The 7,713-nt window shown below is 43.4% G+C and overlaps 1 long non-coding RNA gene across 3 annotated transcripts; it reads right to left on the bottom strand.

Moving 5' to 3' along the window:
* Positions 1-3,258: 3,258 nt before the first annotated feature.
* Positions 3,259-6,804, bottom strand: LOC125532072. 3 transcript variants are annotated; one of them, XR_007293718.1, is made up of 4 exons: positions 6,508-6,804; positions 5,033-6,423; positions 3,652-4,461; positions 3,259-3,578 (listed from the first exon to the last, which is right to left on the bottom strand). It is a non-coding gene; the product is annotated as an uncharacterized LOC125532072 (long non-coding RNA). The 3 variants fall into 3 exon arrangements; XR_007293716.1 differs by having other exon boundaries at positions 3,259-4,461; positions 6,508-6,802; XR_007293717.1 differs by having other exon boundaries at positions 3,259-4,461; positions 5,050-6,423; positions 6,508-6,802.
* Positions 6,805-7,713: the final 909 nt, after the last annotated feature.

Raw genomic sequence — 7,713 nt, 5'->3', positions numbered from 1 at the left:
TACAAAAAAATTGGACCAACGACCACCGCCCGAATCATCGGGAAAACTCTGCCGCAGCCTTATCAAAAGTGCTAAAATCATCAAGGCAATGGCTTAAAAAATGGGCCTCCAGACATTCGCCTGCCCACCAGCGCGAGACGGACACTAAACAAATTATCAACCTCATCGATCGAAAAGAAGAAGCTAGGGCCCTCTCCAAAGCGGAAAAAACCCTACGACTTGTTCTTACAGAAACTCTTCACATGGCCATCTCTGAAAAAATGACCTTCTGGAAACAAAGAGGAAAAGTTAGAGCTGCCATCAACGGCGAGGAAAACTCTCAATACTTCCACGCGGCAGCCTCCGAGCGACTTCGAATAAATAAAATAACTTCCCTCATAGCTGATGGGACGGAATTCCCCTCTCACCATCAAAAAGCAGCCATCCTACAAGATCATTTCACAAACATTAGAGGCCGAACTCCAACCACTTTCTGGACATTTCAGCCACAACAATACTACCCTCATCCCTTACCCCATCTCTCCACCCTAGACTCCCCCTTCACCCATGAAGAAATAAAAGAGGCATTCTTCCAAATGAACCCTTTAGCGAGTCCTGGACCTGATGGCTTCAGCCCCCAGTTCTACAGAAAATACTGGAACCTGGTTAAAAACCATATCTACTCCTTCATGGCCGACTTCCAAAACCACCAAGCCCAAACAGAATGCTTAAATAAAGCCCATCTAATTCTACTCCCCAAACAGGACCATGCAAACACCCGGGGGCCAACCGACCAATCTCCCTCCAAAATTGTCCTATCAAAGCTGTCGCAAAGGTGCTCACCAATAGACTAAAATCTCTAATCCCACTGCTTGTCCACAGAAACCAGATTGGTATTATATCAGGCCGTTGCATCGCTGAAAATTTCGTATATGCTGCAGACCTTGTTGGGGCTTGCCGCACTAGGAAGGCCCCAACCATGGTCATCAAATTAGACTTCAGCAAAGCCTTCGACTCCCTCTCTTCTATTCTTCAATGTCGCGGATTCCCGCCAAAATTCTCAGCATGGGTTCATGATCTCCTATCAAGTGGAAAAACTGTTGTCATGCTTAACGGGATTCCGGGAAATTGGATAAATTGCAAGAACGGCCTTCGACAGGACGACCCCATATCTCCGTATCTGTTCATCATCGTTGCCCATCTCCTACAACAAATGATCCTGCAGGACTGTGACTTACTGCACCTCTGCCACCCGCTGTTCTCACACCTTCCTCCGACTGTCCTACAATACGCTGACGACACCCTAATCATAGAAAAAGCATCAAATGATGCTGCACTACAACCGAAAAACATCCTCCACAACTTTGTTATGGCAACCGGTCTCACCATTAATTTCACAAAAATAATGTTTGTACCTATGCACCTCCAAAATGCAATGGCAGACTCCATTGCCTCCACATTGCAATGCTCCACCTCATCCTTCCCTCGGATCTACCTAGGGCTACCATTAGCACCCACAAGACTCCCCCCAAACGCCTTCCTGCCTATTATCGAACGTTGCCGAAAATTCTTAGCGGGTTGGAAAGCCAAAATTCTATCCAAGGGATACAGGCTAATCCTACTCTCGGCAGTACTCGACTCCATCTTGGTATACTTCATGTCTGTCTTCCTCATCCCAAAAAGCATCCTAAAAACAATAGACTCCATCCGTAGAGCCTTCTTCTGGGCCGCGGAGGAAACTTGCACTGGTGCGCAATGCTTAGTTGCCTGGAAAAATGTTTGTAAACCAAAACATCTAGGTGGTTTGGGGTTGAAAAATCTTCACCAACAAAATAACTGTTTGGTTATGAAATTCGCTGTCAAAGCCCTCCGCCCAGAAAAAACACCGTGGCTAGAATGGATCGCCCTACAGCACCCAAATGCATTCATCGCTCCACAAAACAGTCGGTCCTTTCTCTGTCGTACCATCAACCAACAGCTACCAGCTTTGCACGCCATTTATTTTGTACTAACAAATTTAGGTACAACTACTTACTTTTGGTTAGATTGCTGGCTACACCAAAATTTCCTCGCCGCACTTTTCCCATGCCTATACTCGTATACCACTTCACCTCTCGCTCGTGTGGCTGCTGTTATGAATCGCGGTTTAGAATCAATCCTTCGGAATCGCTTAACATCTAATGTTGCTTCCGAGTTGTGCTCTTTGTTGTCTCTCCTGCAGGACTTTCAGGTATCACTAGGACCGGATGAGCGCTACCTCAATGGTGGCCTATGCTTCTCAACTAAGGCTGCCTACTAGCTATCCATGGGCAACCACGATGAGGACATGCAAGTCGTTTCCATATGGTCTTCATGCGTTCCTAACCGTGTGAAGATCTTTGCCTGGCTCCTCTTTCGGGATCGGCTCAACTCGAAGAGCAATCTGCTTCACAAACATATCGTCACTGATGAACTATGTCCAAGATGCGGGTTCGATGGCAAAGACAGCTCTCACATCTTCATCCACTGTCCGCTTGCTTAGCGCATCTGGCAAAGGCTTGGACTTTCCCCCTTTGAGAGCATTGCTGATCTTTGGGGCTGTCGTTTGCCACCACAGGTCGACATGATCATATGGCACTCCATCCTCCTCATTGTTCTCTGGAAAATATGGGACTCCAGGAACGCTATGGCCTTCAAGCAACAAAGTCACCATAGCATCTTCACCCTCAAGCGAATTATTAATGACCTCATGCTCTGGACGCACATGATTAAGAAAATAGAGCAGAAACAGGCCGCCTCCTCATGGCGTTCCTATCTCCTATCACGACTACACATGCTTATGTAATTCACCTTATAATCGAACATTTGTTGGGTTACAATCATGAGAAATATATTCAGGTGGGGAACTCCCCCCGGTGATTTTGTCATTATTCATGTTCTATGACCCTGTTTTGACCAAATTCAAAAGGTCAACAGTTGGCCGTCAAAAACAAACAAACATGACCTTTCTAAAATTTTGGTCGCAGATCTCTATTGACCAAAATTTTGGTTTGGTCATTACCCATTTCTCTGAGCCACGTAGGATCTGATGTGGCTGAGCTGACATGGCATTGCTAGTGACCAAATGGAATCATCATAAATTTCACAGCCCAGTCCACCAATCTAGCCTACATGGGCCTGGCCCAATACATATTTTATTATAAAAAATGTTTGATCTGTTTGGGCTGATGCATTATTTTGTCAGCAGCATGCATATCTCAAGATAGGCCCATTAAAAAACAAGTACAACAAAATACAATGTTGCAGATAAACTGTATATTTCATTTCAGTAGCACATCACATGAAATACAATACATCATCCATCGACTCCTCTACACACCAAGGTTCAAGGCTCAACAAGTGCACAGCAAAATGATTCTAAAAGTGTACAGAAAAATAGTTCTACATGTGCGAGTGCACAACAAAAGGATCCAACAAGTGCACAAGCGCACAACAACATAGTTCTACAAAGATTGGATGAGAAGCACAAGTTTTAAGTTATCACACATAACAGCAATGAGAAACGAAGCTTCTTGTGCCCTCCTTCTACCCTCCGCTTCTTCTGAGTGATTCAGATCATCCTGGTAATAGGAATAATCAAACATAAGAAAGCATACAAAATATGAGCAAACGAAAGACAAATGGTGGTTTTACATTCAACAGTGAGACTTAAAAGTTCACATCAATGAACAGAAACACAAGACTTTAAGACATACTCCCATAAAAATTTCAGGACCTGCAAGATTATTCGTCTGTTAGCTCTCAACACTGTGCAAGAAAAGCTCACATCAATAACTTCCAAGATCAAGATATGTGAATCGTGTAACTTTAACACAGTATAATAAACAGCACAGCCATGAGCAGTACAACACAACACAGCTCATAAACAACCAAAACAAACTGATTGCAAACTATAAGTTAACCTCAAAGGAAACAACACATGCACACAAAGTATACATGGCGGAAACACAACCTCATATGTAGAATTTAACATAATTCATATGTAGAACCAATCAGAACCATTTCTTGTAGTGATCTCAACCTTTATTATTGAACAGGAAATAGTTACAGAAATAAACTAATGAAATAATCTTCTCAGAAGAGTCCCAACAATTTGCATTAACTATTAACATGGTTGCAAAACTTCAGTAGTAAAGAGGGTACCATGTTTCTGTTGTCTTTACTTGACTGGAATTACAACATGAAGCACATGAACAAATCATATGAACAAGCAACCCCATAAACGCTCACTTGAATCTTGTTTATACTTTTCTTGTAGAACAACATGTGGGGTAAGAGTATTACCTTGATGGTTCTCAATCGAAGCATACAACCTGGACAATGTAGACTAAATCTGGAGAAAAAATGTTACTTGTCCGCAAGGGTAAGATTGACCTACACATTGCCAAACAACCCTTGCAGTCACTTGGTTCAGATCTTCCCTATGAGGTGATGAGCATTCCGCTGCAGCAAACAAATAGAATTAAATTCAAAATACAACCACTTTTATGGAGACTACTACAAGGCAAGTTTAGCTAATAGGACTTCTATAGCATGCAAGATGTTTCTTAGATCAACAAAAACAAGAACAAGAGCTATGACAGCGAACCTTTGAGCAACATATAATGAGCATGGTATTCAAAGAAGGTCATATCTTCCACACAAAACTGATCAAAACAAGAAATATTCTAGTCTACTAATTTATTACTGAATCACATAGTGTCATAGGAGAAAACAATGATTCAAGTTTAATTAATACATACATTATTTGCTAAGGAAAAGTAAGTCACAACCAAAAGCATTTTGACTTCCATTTATTTGCACAAGCAAAATCATCAGGTGCTCATAGTTCAGATCAGATAAGGTAATTTTGTAGCTCCCCACTGTTGCTGGCCTAACGAGACTTGTCCTCCAGCATAACAACATATTTGAAATCTCCATTATAGTAAATAAATGAGAGGATAGTGCATAAGTCACATCATATTATACAAGCAAGCTAAATCTAGGGTTTGTGGTCGGTGGCGTATATACATACACATAGAGGAAACTAACATGGCACTCCTCTGCCCAATATGGCACTCCCGCCATTGCCGCCCACTGACGCCCAAGCCTTCTTTCTTCTCATCCTCTTCCTCTGCCCAATATGGCACTCCCGCCATTGCCGCGTACAAGAAAAAAATGATGGTAAGGCTCAAAAAGCAGATCAAGGAAACTAACATGATAGAGCATCAAATACTAATGCATAGATAAGCCTCTATACAACGAGCCGCATATAATAAAAAAATGGCAGCCGGTAATAACCGACTATAGGTTCATGCACATGTACCACAAAAAATCTCCTTATATTATTTACCTCAAGAGTTCCATGTAGATGTTAGACATGCATGAAAAGAAACATAGGTTCAAGAGAAAAATAAATCTACAATCTTAGGATAATCAAGACAATCTTGGTATAACAAGAATCTGGCAACAAGCAACAGATCAGGCGACATACAGATAAAAGAATTAACTATTGTAATTTCAGCTAATAACCAGTTTTAAAAATTCTACTTAAGCAGATGCTGCTAACAATGGAGAAATTGTGAATAATCTGTAGCAAGTAAGTTTACCCATAGAGGCAAAAGAGAGGGACAAGGCCGGTGTAGAGCTTGTCGTGGACCTGGAAGGCCCTCTAGAAGTCAATGGTGATGGCTTGGAGCTGCACGCCGAGCCTGTAGGGCAAGTGGAGCAAGCCCGAAGGTGGGGAAATCAAGATCTGAGGCAGGGAGGCGCGGTATTGAGGTCCTTGGACGGGGTGGACTTGCCGACATGGCCAGAATCTTGGGTGGATTCTTCATTTGGTGAATAGGTAGGCTATGTTCACAAACACTAGTAATTGAATTTGTGTCATGTTGGGGATTCAGAATGTACACAACATATTTATGTCAGATGGTTCATTATTCACAGAAGTTAAACTAGGTGCAGGTCACCCGAAACTGAATTTCTTGCAATCCAAACCATACAAACAGGAGGGAGATGGTTGCATAGATACAAATCCATGAAGTGGCAGCCAAATTGACCAATCTGGGCCTCATCTTCTCTCTCTCTGTTTGGCACTAACTAACTAAATAAAAAAACTGGACTTGTTCATACAAATCCCTCTTGAATTCCTTGAGGCAACCATGATTTGCATCAAATATTCCTTAACTTAGCTTCATTAGTGAGCAGAGGTAGAGAGGGAGGGATATGCTACCTGCCGCAGTGGGTCGTCGTGGCCGTGCTTGAGCTCGGGCAGGATCTCTTGGTCTCCCTAGCAGCAGACCCCTCCCGCCCCTCCTCCTTAAGCAGAGCATGGCCGGCGGCTAGGTGCGCCCCTCCTCCTCCTCCTTGAGCAGGGCAAGGCCTTGCGCCCTCCTGCCGTCGTCGCCGTCTCCACGCCATGGTGGCCTGCAGCAAAGGGGCGGATAGGAGGAGAAGGTGAGATGAGGAGGAGAGGGTGGATCCAGGCAAGGAAGGATGGGAAGGGCCTACCTGGGCAATGCCGGTGACGGATCTCGCGAACTTGGGCCTCGCCATCGCCGGTTGTGGCGGGTTCCGACTAAGAAACCCTAGCAGCGGGCGAGGTTGCGGGCCTTGAGGCGCGGATCTGAACGGAGGGGAGGGGGTGCGGATCTTGGGGAGCTCAGGGTCGTGCTGCGCGTGGCCTGAGCTCGCCGGAACCGGCCGGCATGGTTGGTGGCGGCGGCGAGGAGATCGTAGGTTGGGAAGGAGAGGTTCGCACGAGAGAGGGAGGGAGAGATTGGTGCGGTGGGCTTCTCCTTTTTTTTTCTCTTTTTCTTTAGATGGATGGATGGATGAGTGGACGATGGGAGTGCTGGGAATGAATGGCAGGATGTTTGCCATGTCATCAATCCATGGCACAAATGATTCCACCAATGAGAATTAAGCATATGCAAATTGTGTGTTTTTCCTTTTGTTTCTTTTATATTTTTTACCCTCCAATTCCGGGTAAACACTCAACATATTACCCTCTTATAGTTCAAATGACCCAATATTTTTCAAATGGCTTCTTATTTCGGGTAAACAATGTTACCGAATCGAGTTTTTATTTTCATTGCACGGTTTTTTTTTCTAATTCCGAAGTGCCAAAGATGGGCCTTTTTAAGAACCTACCAAATATTTGTCAAAAAATTGTACCAAAATAATTTTAAAAAATATTCAACCACATTTTATGTATAGATAACCAAATGGTTGCATGTGAAAAGCTTTCGATACACCTCTTATCAAAAAGACACATTATCGCCGATTCATGAGGAACTATGTCAAATTTGAACTAAAGCTGCTTTATAGTTTGCTCTTTTTTCCCAAAAATCATTTCTAGACAGGAAAGTAGTTACTTCATCAGAGATTCACCAGGAGTTTTGCATTCTTAAGCCCCTACCTACTAACGGTCCCACATGTCAGGTCTGAGGCAATGCTGAGGTGGCTTGACACATGGACACGCTACATCGGCAAAATTGGTGAGGTGTCTGACCAGTCATTTTGAAGCATTGTGAATCAGTAGTCATGACCATTTAAATTGGTCAAGAGAGGCTAAAATGAAAGGTGTAGATCAATGTTGTCTATGTTATGACCATTTTAGATAAGAAAACTACGACCTTCTTGACGAAAATGGTTATGATGATTTAGAGTTTGGACCCTCCCAAACGGCTCACGACCATCTGCCGCACAATGATC

Source organism: Triticum urartu, unplaced genomic scaffold, assembly GCF_003073215.2.
Source record: "Triticum urartu cultivar G1812 unplaced genomic scaffold, Tu2.1 TuUngrouped_contig_8963, whole genome shotgun sequence".
In the NCBI taxonomy this organism is placed as follows: domain Eukaryota; kingdom Viridiplantae; phylum Streptophyta; class Magnoliopsida; order Poales; family Poaceae; genus Triticum; species Triticum urartu.
This window is presented reverse-complemented; position numbering and strand designations above follow the sequence as displayed.